General features: G+C 49.8%; 1 protein-coding gene across 3 annotated transcripts in view; it reads left to right on the plus strand.

Moving 5' to 3' along the window:
* LOC119965251 (sodium/potassium-transporting ATPase subunit beta-1-interacting protein 1-like) overlaps positions 1–12396 on the plus strand; it is an 840540-nt gene that overhangs the window by 664403 nt on the left and 163741 nt on the right. The window lies entirely within an intron of this gene.

Genomic DNA, 12396 nt, shown 5'->3' on the forward strand with positions numbered 1-12396 from the left:
GCAGGCATGTGTACCATCTACAAGGTGCACTGCAGTAACTCACCAAGGTTCCTTAGGCAGCACCTTCCAAACCCACGACCACTACCATCTAGAAGGACAAGAGGCGCAGATCCCTGGGAGCCCCACCACCTGGAGGTTCACCTCCAAGTCACTCACCAAACTGACTTGGAACTATATCGCTGTTCCTTCACTGTCGCTGGGGCAACGTCCTGGAACTCCCTCCCTAACAGTACAGTTGGCGTACTCACCTCAAGGACTGGGAATCACCTCAAGGACTTCAGTGGTTCAAGAAGGCAACTCACCACCACCTTCTGAAGAGCAACTCGGGATGGGTAATAAATGCTGGCCAGTGATGCCCACATCCCGTAAATGAATGTTTTTTAAAAATCCCTTCTGAAGATTACTATTAAATCTGTATCCACTACCATATTAGGTGATGCATTCCATATCCTAATCATGACTTTGGTTCAGAAATTTGCTTTGCTGGGAGATGAAAATTAATTAGAAATTTTAATAATGTAAGATATATGTGACCAGTTGACATAACAGAAATTATGAGACAAATCCAAACCTGAGAATATAGAGGGTCAATCAGCATTCTTTTGCCCACCTACTTCTGGCATCTTACCCTCATTGCCTTGCTTGAGGTAAGCTTGCCCAAAATGGTAGTACAGGCTGAGATGTAAAGGTCTTGGAAACATAAACTCTCGCTGTGTGCTCAGGTGGATTCTTGTGCATGCCATGTTCTAAATGCCTGCCAACCACAATCATGAGGTAGGGGAGGAGGTTTGGGAGGAGCAAGTGATTATATATGCATGCATGTTTCTTTTCTGTGGACTTTTAATTGCTGCCAATTTGGATTATCTTTTCTTAAATCCAGCCTTCACCCAACTGTTTGCAATTCACGCCATCTCTTACCCTTCCTTTCTGAGTCAATGTCGGTGACCAGATCTGTCATTGCTTGTGGAATGGAGCCTACTCAAAATAAATGGAGTAGATAAGATTGCCAAATAAAATGAGCCAGATTACTAACAGATTGTGGTTGTTAGGGCTATGAAGAAGCAATGCAATGGATCAGGGGTGTATGGAGGAGGAATGGGATTCTGGAGGAGGTGTTGGAAGACAAAAGGGAGGATAAAGACCAAAAAGGTGGAAAAAGAGGGACGTTTCTGGGCCAATTAAAAATGGAAGGGCAGAGGAAGAATTGAAAAAAGAAACGGAGAACATCATGGGGCGGGATTCTCCAATAATGGGGCTATGTCCCCACGCCGGTGTGAAAACCGGCGCCAACCACTCCGACGTCAACGGGCCCCAAAAGTGAGGAATTCTCCCCTTTCTCAGGGGCTAGGTTGCCACCGGAGTGGTTCCCACAGCTCCAGCCGGCGCCGAATGGTCCGTGCGAGTTCGCGCATGCATGGTACGGCTGGCGTATTTCCGTGCATGTGCAGAACATCCGGCGTATTTCCGCGCATGCGCGTGGGTTCCCTTCTCCGCACTGGCCCCCGGGCAATATGGCGGAGCCCTACAGGAGCCCGGCACGAAATAAAGTAGGCCCCCACAGAAGCAGCCTGCCCGCTGATCGGTAGGCCCTGATCACGGGCCAGGCCACCGTGGAGGACCCCCCCCCCCCCCGGGTCAGATCCATCCCCCCCCCCCGTCCAGGAAGGCCCCCGCACACTTACCTTCCAGCTCCCGCCATGCGGGAGGTGAGTAATCCACGCCGGCGGGACTCGGCCAAACTCGTCGGCCACTCGGCCCATCGGAGAATCACCGGGGGGGGGGGGGCGGGGGGGGCGCTGTCAATGGCCCCCGACCGGTGTGGCGGGAATCCTGCGGGTGCCCGAAAACGGCGCCAGAGAATAGGGAAGCCGGTGTCTGGGCAGCGAGGCAGGATTTGCGCCTCCCCGCTGTGGATTCTTCAACCTGGCGCAGGGTCGGAGAATTGCGGCCAATTTTTTTGAAAGGGAAAAATGAGCCAGGAGCTATATTAGGCTAGCCTCTGACACTGATGCGCTACATACAACTATCAGAAGAGCAACCATATGGTATTAGATAGAACAGTACAGCACAGAACAGGCCCTTCGGCCCTCGATGTTGTGCCGAGCAATGATCACCCTACTCAACCCCACGTATCCACCCTATACCCGTAACCCAACAACCCCACCTTAACCTTACTTTTTAGGACACTACAGGCAATTTAGCACGGCCAATCCACCTAACCCGCACATCTTTGGACTGTGGAAGGAAACCGGAGCACCCGGAGGAAACCCACGCACACACGGGGAGGACGTGCAGACTCCACACAGACAGTGACTCAGCCGGGAATCGAACCTGGGACCCTGGAGCTGTGAAGCATTTATGCTAACCACCATGCTACCGTGCTGCCCCCCCAAATTCTCATATTCTATGAGAGGGCTGCTTATATAGTAACCAATTATGTAGTTATGGATGAGGCTTGCTGTTTACATGCAAACCCATTGATTTCATTTGATTGCTTCTCCTGGTTGCACTGCAGAAAATGATCTACAATTAGGCAAAGTCTTTTTCAGGTCAGGAAGTTCTCTCTGTCGTTGTTTTAACACATATAGAATATTAGTTGATTAATTTACAACTCATGTGCTATTGTATAGTGAAAGAAATCTTCATAGTTTGAATCGGCAGCTTGACTCAGTGCGTAGCACTTTTACCGTGGAGACAGAGGTTGCATGCTCAAGTTTCACTCCAGACACTTGGGCCCATAATCTAGGCTGACACTTCAGTGAGGTATTGAGAGAGTCCTCCACTGTCTGGAGGTCCTTCCCCGTCAGAACTTATTCTAAACTGAGGCCCTGGTTGTCATGTTGAGTTGAACATAAAATATTAGGCGACAGTTATTCAAAAAAGAGAAAAGGAATTTCAATCATGATGTCACTTATCCTGAACCAACATTTATTTAATGAGTTAGTGCTTGCTGTGAGGAAGTTAGTTCCTGCTGTGATAAACAGAGGATTTTCGGAATTTTGGCTTCTAAATATTGGAACAAGTTAGTGTGTTTGACTGCAGGGGTCATGATTTCAAATAGAATTTTATTTTACTTCTAGGAGACAGCAGGTGAAATTGACCAGAGGAATGTGGAGTGACTGGGGAGGTCCCTGGGAAGTTAATGTGCTTTTGCAGCCTGCAGAGATAATGGGTGGGATTCTCTCAGCCCTGGGCTGGGCCGGAGAATCCCCGCGACCGGGCCACGCCTCCCTGACAACGGCACATGATTCTTATCAGAGCAGAGAATCGGCACCATTGGCGCCGGCGTGGTTGGCACGGCGCCAGTTGCGGGGTACTCCACACGGCTGGCCCGCCAATTCTCGGGTTGGGGTGGGCCGAGCGGCCGTTGTGGAAACACTGAGTCCCGTCTGCGCCGTCCACACCTGCTCTCAGCCGGCGGGAACACAGCGTGGAAGGGTCGGGTGGTGCCCTGTGGGGGGGGGGGGAAGAGGGGCTCCGACCCCGGAGGGAGGCCTCCGATTAAGCCTGGCCCGCAATCGGAGGGCCAGCCCACCGATCGTTGGGCCAGCCTCTCCGGCTGAGTCCCGACTCATTTGCTATGTGCCGGTCCCTGTAGTCCTGCGCCATGTTGTGTCGGGGCCAGCTCGTTGAACGAAGCCACTGAGAATGCATGCGTTGGCGGCGGCACCACTGCGCATATGCGCGTTGGCGCCACTGCGCAAGCACGGATCCCGCTGTGGTGAACGTATGCTATTACAATTCACCACTGTACTATGTTGTATGATGTTGATGCCCTTGTGGGCTCCGCCTGTGGCTCCGCCCCCTCAGGGGAGGTATATAGATCTGCAGCCTGTAGGCGGCACTCAGTACAGAGCAGTCACAGGCAGGCACAGATCTAGCGTATTAAAACCACTGTTCACTTCTACTCTTCGTCTCATGTGAATTGATGGTCACATCAATTGAATACGCTAAGATATCGCAATGGAAGCCGCCGTCAAACCTGACCGACTGAAACTCGACCCACAGGCAGCCGAAGCCAAGGGGATCTTTTCGCACTGGCTCCGCTGCTTTGAGGCCTACCTCGCCGCCTCCTCCTCGCCCGCCGTCACCGAGGAACAGAAGCTGAGTCCCCTCCACGCCCGGGTGACTCACAGAATCTCCGTACTAATCGAGGAAGCGACCACGTACGCAGACGCGGTCGCGATCCTGAAAAGACATCATGTGAGGCCGGTGAACAAAGTGTTCACGCGGCATCTCCTCACCACTCATCGCCAATGCCTTGAGGAATCGCTGGAGGAATACCTACGCGACCTGAGGGCACTCGCTTGAAACTGCAATTACAAGGACATCATGGCCTCGCAGCATATGGAACTCGCCATTCGGGACACCGATGTAGCTTGAGTCCGGTCCAACTATGTCAGACAGCGCCTGCTCGAAAAAAGGGCGCCCTCGACCTAGAAGGGACGGTAAAACTATCCACCTCCTTAGAAGTAGCTTTTCAGAGCTTAAATGCTTTCCCCTCCGACCATGCGATTCCCTTGTGGACACCTTGTGTCCCAGGTCTGTGCCGTGTGGCTGCCCGCCCAACCTGGGCGGCCGCCCTGCTATTTCTGTGGTCAAAACCAGCACCCCAGGCAATGTTGCCCGGCCCGGAACGCAACCTGCAACGACTGCGGCAAGAAAGGACATTTTGTCAAAGTCTGCTTGGCCCGACCCAGAGCTCCTAAATCGCAGGACCGACTCACAGACTCACAGGCCCGCAGACCCCGCAGCGTGACTGTACGGCCTTTGATGCAGACAGCCGCCTCTTCCACTTCCTCCGGATCCCCTTTGGCGTCACCAACGGGGTCTCAGTCTTCCAAAGAACGATGGACCGAATGGTGGACCAATACAGGCTGCGGGCCACATTCCCGTACTTGGATAACGTCACCATCTGCGGCCATGATCAGCAGGACCGCAACACTAACCTTCAGAAGTTCCTCCAAACCGCCCAAGCCCTCAATCTCACCTACAACAAGGAGAAATGCGTTTTCTGCACAACCCGACTAGCCATCCTCGACTATGTCATGGAAAACGGAGTTCTAGGGCCTGACCCCAACCGTATGCGCCCCCTCCTGCAACTTCCCCTTCCCCACTGCCCCAATGCCCTGAAAAGATGCCTCGGGTTTTTCTCATATTATGCCCAGTGGGTCCACAACTATGCGGACAAGGCCTGCCCACTTATCAAAGCCACCATCTTACCCCTGAAGACTGAGGCCCGCCTGGCCTTGAGCCGCATCAAGGCAGACATTACCAAGGCCGCGATGCACGCGGTGGACGAATCCATCACCTTCCAGGTGGAGAGCGACGCGTCAGATGTCACCCTGGCCGCTACCCTTAACCAGGCAGGCAGGTCCGTGGCCTTTTTTCCCGTACCCTCAACGCCTCCGAGATTCGACGATCCTCGGTCGAAAAGGAAGCTCCAGCCATTGTTGAAGCTGTGCGGCATTGGAGGCACTACCTGGCTGGTAGGAGGTTCACCCTCGTCACCGTCCAACGGTCGGTAGCCATTATGTTCAACAACACACAGCGGGGCAAGATCAAGAATGATAAAATCTTCAGGTGGAGAATCAAACTCTCCACCTATAATTACGATATTCTGTATCGTCCGGGGCAGCTCAATGAGCCCCCAGATGCCCTGTCCCGCGCCACATGCGCTAGCGTGCAAGCTGACGGACTCCGGGCCATCCACAATGACCTCTGTCACCCGGGGGTCACCCGGCTTCTCCACTTCATCAAGGCCAGCAACCTGCCCTACTCCACTGAGGAGGTCAAGGCCATGACCAGGGACTGCCAAGTCTGCATGGAGTGTAAGCCGCACTTCTATCAACCAGACAAGGCCCACGTGGTGGAGGCATCCCAGCCCTTTGAGCGCCTCAGCATCGATTTCAAAGAACCCTCCCCTCCACTGACCGCAGCGCGTATTTTCTTAACGTCGTTGACGAGTATTCCCGTTTCCCCTTTGCCATACCATGGCCCGACATGAACGCGCCCACTGTCATTAAGGCCCTGCATAGCATCGTCACCCTGTTCGGTTTTCCCACTAACATCCACAGTGACAGGGACTCCTTGTTCATGAGCGACAATCTGCGTCAGTACCTGCTCGATAAAGGCATTGCCTCGAGCAGGACTACCAGCTACAACCCTTGGGGAAACGGACAGGTGGAGCAGGAGAACGCGACGGTCTGGAAGGCCGTCCTTCTGGCCCTACGGTCTAGAAATCTCCCAGTTTCCCGCTGGCAGGAGGTCCTCTCCGACGAACGAGACCCCTCATGACCGCCTATTTGTCTTCCCCAGGAAATCCACCTCTGGAGTCTCGCTTCTGTCCTGGTTGACAACACCAGGGCCTGTCCTCCTCCAAAAGCACGTGAGGAGCCATAGGTCCGACCCCCTGGTCGAGAAGGCCCAGCTCCTTCACACCAACCCTCAGCATGCCTACGTGGCGCACCATGACGACCGACAAGATACAGTCTCCCTCCGGGGTCTGGCACCCGCTGGTTCCCCTGAAACCACCACCTACCCCCCCCACCCTACACCGGATACCACCCCCGCCCCTACATGGCCTACACCCCCCCCCCTTCCCCCATCACCGACCTACAGTGAGGAAGCTCCAGCCGACACACTCCCGGAGTCAACAAACCCAACACCCGTGTCCGCAGCGACGAGTTCAACACCCATGCCCGCAGCGAAGCCAGAGCTGAGGCAATCATGGAAACCGATCAAGGCATTGGACAGACTCAATCTGTGAGCCCACTTCACCCCCGCTGGACTTCAATTTTGTAACAGGGGGTGAATGTGGTGAACGTATGCTATTACGATTCACCACTGTACTATGTTGTATGATGGTGATGCCCTTGTGGGTTCCGCCTGTGGTTCCACCCCCTTGGGGGTGGTATATAAACCTGTAAGCCTGTAGGTGGCACTCAGTACAGAGCAGTCGCAGGTAGGCACAGATCTAGCGTATTAAAACCATTGTTCACTTCTGCTCTTCGTCTCGTGTGAATTGATGGTCGCATCACCCGCGGCACCCAGTTCGTGCCGGGATCGGCAACCGGAGAGGCGTGAACCACTCCAGCACCGTGCTGGCCCGCTATAGGGGCCAGAATTAGTCCTGGGAGCAGCCCGTTCACGGTGGAGTTTACGACGGTGTGGATACTCTGCCGCGAGATGGGAGAATCCCGGCCAATTTGTTTATCAGCTTGGAGTGGCACGTTCGCATAGTGGTTAGGACTGCTGCTTCACACCACCAGGGTCCAGGGTTCGATTCCCAGCTTGGGTCACTGCCTGTGTGGAGTCTGCATGTACTTCCTGTATCTGCATGGGTTTCCTCCGGTTTCGTCCCACAAGGCCCGAAGGACATGCTGTTAGGCGAATTGGACATTTTGAATTCTCCCTCTGTGTACCCGAACAGGCGCCGGAATGTGGCAACTAGGGGCTTTTCACAGTAACTTCATTGCAGTATTAATGTAAGCCTACTTGGGACAATAAAGATTATTATTGTTCCTCACAGAGGCCAAAAAAAATAGCAGTCCCATTAGGTAGCGGGGTCATTCAAGAAACATCCCGCTATTGTGACAATAAAGATCAGCCATCACCAAATCAACTCAACATGTCTACTAAGACATAATTTTACCCTTTCATCCACGGTTCCATTATCCTCAGCACTTGTTTGAACTCAACTTTTCAAAACATAATAATCTTTCATACTTTCCTATGGATCCCACTTACAGCTCAAATAAAATGTAATAACCTTGATTGATAAGGGGATCAGGGGTTATGGGGAGAAGGCAGGAGAATGGGGATGAGAAACATGTCAGCCACGATTGAATCGTGGAACAGACTCAATGGGCTGAAAGGAGCATATCTTATGGTCTTATCTATCCTTCCACTGTTAATTTATGAAACCTTTGCAAGTTGTAAAAGTTTCTTACTCCCCATCAAACATTAACAGCTGAAAAAACAGGTCCCTATGTGTCTTTTGATGCAAATTTGTAAATCTAGCCTCCTTACTTATAAAACACTTCAAAAATGCATGAATCTAGGAACATTATCCTCCCATGCCTTAAATCTCCCAGACAACCTATCTCTAGTAAAATTTCCCAGCTTAATGAAATCATTTACACACACACACAAAAACAGCCTTCTTTACAGAATAACGCAATAAAAATATATTTTTTAATTACATGCATTCTCACAAGTGGGAGATGTTTAGAGCTACAGCAATAACAGTGTGTCACGGAATGGGGATGCTTGAGCCCATGATGTTCATGAAGTGCTGCACACTCGACACCTGCTGACATCTCCTGAGGCTTCAGATCCCCAGAACCTATACCAGCAGCAACACGAATGTACAGGACCTGACAGTTCTTTCCCCACTGACACTGAGCTTGAGAGCGAGCCAGTCGTGTGTCAGCCTGACCTCGAGCCAAGAATGAGAGAGATAGGGCAGCACAGTGACGTAGTGGGTTAGCCCTGCTGCCTCACGGCGCCGAGGTCCCAAGTTCGATCCCGGCTCTGGGTCACTGTCCGTTTGGAGTTTGCATATTCTCTCCGTGTTTGCGTGTGTTTCGCCCCCACAACCCAAGATGTGCAAAGTAGGTGGATTGAACATGCTAAATTGCCCCTTAATTTGGAAAAAAATGAATTGGGTATTTTAAATTTATTAAAAAAAGAAAAAGAATGAGAGAGATAAGTGGGAGAACAAAGGGCCCAGCTAAGGAATAAAGGAGCAAGCAATTAAGGTCAACTACATGAGCTTTATTGCACATTCTCTCCTTGTCTGCGTGGGTTTCACCCCCACAACCCAAAGATGTGCAGGTTAGGTGGATTGGCCATGCTAATTTGCCCCTTAATTGGGGAAAAAAATAATTGGGTACTCTAAATGTATTTAAAAAAAGAAAAAAAGAAACTATATGAGCTTTCAGCGCTCCGGGCCTGCCTGGAAAATTCATACCCGCCAATCCAGCCCAACCGAGAAAGCTTTAGTGGCTCCCTGGCGTCCACCTGAAAGTCGCCTGAGTCCAACTTCCTGCTTTGTTGTTGGGCGAGAAAAAATGCATTGATTAGAAACGCCTAAAAGCCAAATTTAGAATTGCTTTCAGCCTAGAGAATTGACTTGAAGTCTCACACTAAAATAAAAAAATGATAGCTTTATTGTGGATGGCTTTGGAAATTACAGTTCAAAGTTCAATTGATGGCGTCTTTGTGTTCAAGAAAAAAAAATCTGCTGGAATAGCTTTACTCTGAGTCACAGAATGACAGAAAAAATACAGTGCAGATGAGGCCCTTTGGCCCATCAAGTCTGCACCGACACAGTCGGCAACGCTTTGTGTCTCCTTGAAATCAACAATGACCTATTAAGGTCCGAGCCTCCAACCAAAAGATGGCCCAAAGGTATTTTGCCTACTTGTCTCCCTGCAGCTTCAGTTTTTGAGTTGATGTTATCCTGCACCCTCCATTCCACCATGCTCGTAAGTTCTCAATTTTTGAGCCCACCTTTTTGATATTGCCTCCATATTTGTGCCCTGAAACCTGCATCTCCCATTCTCACTGTCAACTGTTAGGGGCTGGTTTAGCTCACTAGGCTAAATCGCTGGCTTTTAAAGCTGACCAAGCAGGCCAGCAGCACGGTTCGATTCCCGTACCAGCCTCCCCGGACAGGCGCCAGAATATGGCGACTAGGGGCTTTTCACAGTAACTTCATTGAAGCCTACTCGTGACAATAAGCGATTTTCATTTTCATTTTTTCAACCAGAACCCTGATCATCTCTGATCATTACAAAGGACTTACTCTTCAACGGCACCAGCAACTTGTATTTAAATAGCATCTTTAACATTGTAAAACATCCCAATGCACTTACTGAGCCTCGTAATGAGTCAGGTGAGCAAAAGCCTGATCGAAGAGGTCTTTAAAGGAGGTACGGCAGGTGGAGATCAGGGCTGGAATTCCAGAGCTTCTGGCCAAAGCAGCTAAAGGCATGGCAATCATTGGTGGAGTGAAGGAAACCAAGAATGCATAAGATGTTATATTTGGAATATTTATGTAGCTTTAGGATGTGCACTTTGCAAAGCAATTCCTACAATCTAGAAAGATTGCACGAATTGAGGTGTACCAAAATGTTGGTGCCTCAATTAAATGGAGAGTAAATGAAGGATGGATCTTCCTGGTTTAGAGGCAGGCCAGCCAAATAGTGATGCCCCTCGTCTGTTGGTCAATCAACTACCCAACATTCCTGCAAATTCAGTCAAGCTTGCACATTCTTTTCACTGCCTCTTTGAAGGCGGCTTCTGTTGAGATGTGACAACAACTCGGTCCACACTGATGATTGGCTCAAAACACATCAGTAGAATCTTTTAAATGGCCCAAAAAAAAGAGGTGTTGATATCGGTGTGTGTGTAGGTCCTTACGTGTTGCATCTGTATGTGTCATACGTTTGTGTTGAGCTGTGTGCGAAGTGCAGGCGTGCTTGTAATGAATGTTTATTAAAATAGTTTCCATGACATTAATGTTTTTCATTGCTTTTTGCCCACGATGTTGTTATTACAAGTTCCTTTTCCTCAACAGCTTTTCAATTGTTAATCGTTCACTAGTGACCTCCTTGTCTTTCAGGTTCACATCATATTTCATTTCTCTGTGTTTGAGCTTCTGGCTGGTGCTTTGCAGTTCAGCTTCAATGAGTTCAGAAAAGGGCAGCTAACCTCATTAGTGTCTGTGTCTTCCCTGTGCCTCAACTGCCAGTGTTTCCCTTTGTTCCCTCTCGTTTGATACTGTTGGCTTTCTCTCTCTGCTTGCTTTCGTTCTGCCTTGCTCTCTCCTTTACTGCTCCATTATCACCTGCTTCACTTACTCTTAGAACCTGAGTTAAGCAGCCCAACCTCCTCATTTATTCATTTTTGTTTTAAATTTTTTTATTAGCCTCCTTTGAGGAGTTAGGAGAAAGCCCAGAAATGATTGGTTCTGTAGTTAACAAATGGATAATTAATATCCTCGTCGGGAATGCCTGACCCAGGTGCCAACCTATTTCACATGAAGCTAAATGTCGTCATTAAAGTAGGGTGCAAAGAAATTTCTTGCGTACGTATGAAGAGCTTGTCCATTAAGTTGTATCTCTCGGCTGTGAAAATGGATGGGGGTTACTGGTTGAGATTGATTGTGGAGACAATGAGTGAGGGAAGAAAATAACTGCAATAAAGAAATGGAACTGAGAGGCGGCAGGAAATTTCAAACCATTCTCTCAGTCTCACTCAACGTTTGCCTGCTGAGCATAACCACATCATTCAAAAAATAAATTCCAATCTCCAAATCCTTCTGACAGACATAACATTGCTGAAACAGTGCTCCTTAATATTCATCAGTACTTTAATAAAAGCTGAATCCCAGTGTCCCATCTCAGCCAATCCTTCAATTTCCAGTGTTATTAGATTATCTGACCTTTCGATGGCAAAGCCTTGCAGGCATCCCAGAAATGTGACGGATGCTACAGTAACCTTTCACAGTGCCGAAACATTAAGGAGCATTGCTGACATTGCAGCATTTTGCTCAGCGGGAGATGTTTCAAAATTATCATCCCCAACACACACACATTTCAGATAACTAACCACTAATTAACTAACTGTTTGTGGATTTTAACAGAGATGTGCAGAAAATCATGGATAGGTTGTCAAAACACTGATTAACAATTTTACTTGTTCATTCCTTATAATAGGCCCTTGGTCCTGCCCCAGAATTATTACAGCACAGGAGGCCATTCAGCCCGTTGATTCCATGCTGACTTTCTGTAGAGCAATCAAGTCAGTTCCATTATCCCACTTGACTTGTGAGTTGACTTCCCTCAAATGCCCACAAATTTCCTTTTGAAATCACTGGTCATCTTTACTTCCACCCCACTCGTAGGCAGTGAATTCCAGGATAATTCCAGGACATCCTGTGCGTTTTGATTTAGGGCTATACCGGCCTCCCCGAACAGGTGCCAGAAGGTGGCGGCTAGGGGCTTTTCACAGTAACTTCATTGAAGCCTGCTTGTGACAATAAGCAATTATTATTTTTATTAAGAACTAGTTCAAGAATTATTTGTGAAATTTTTTTATGGTTTTCAGAAATCCGGGGTGGGATTCTCCGACCCCGCGGCGGGTGCTACAGTAACCTTTCACAGTGCCAATCTAACCCCGCGCTGGGTCGGAGAATGGCCGCGGCGCCGCGCGAATCGTGTCACGCCGCTCCGACGCCGGGACACAATTCTCCACTGAGCGGAGAGTCGGTGCCATCGGCTCCGGCGTGGTCAGTGGGGGCCATTCTACACGGGGACCCCTGCAATTCTCCAGCCCGAATGGGCCGAGCGGCCGTAGCAAAAAAGCCGAGTCCTGCCGGTGCTGTTC

This window comes from Scyliorhinus canicula, chromosome 1, assembly GCF_902713615.1.
Source record: "Scyliorhinus canicula chromosome 1, sScyCan1.1, whole genome shotgun sequence".
Taxonomy (NCBI): domain Eukaryota; kingdom Metazoa; phylum Chordata; class Chondrichthyes; order Carcharhiniformes; family Scyliorhinidae; genus Scyliorhinus; species Scyliorhinus canicula.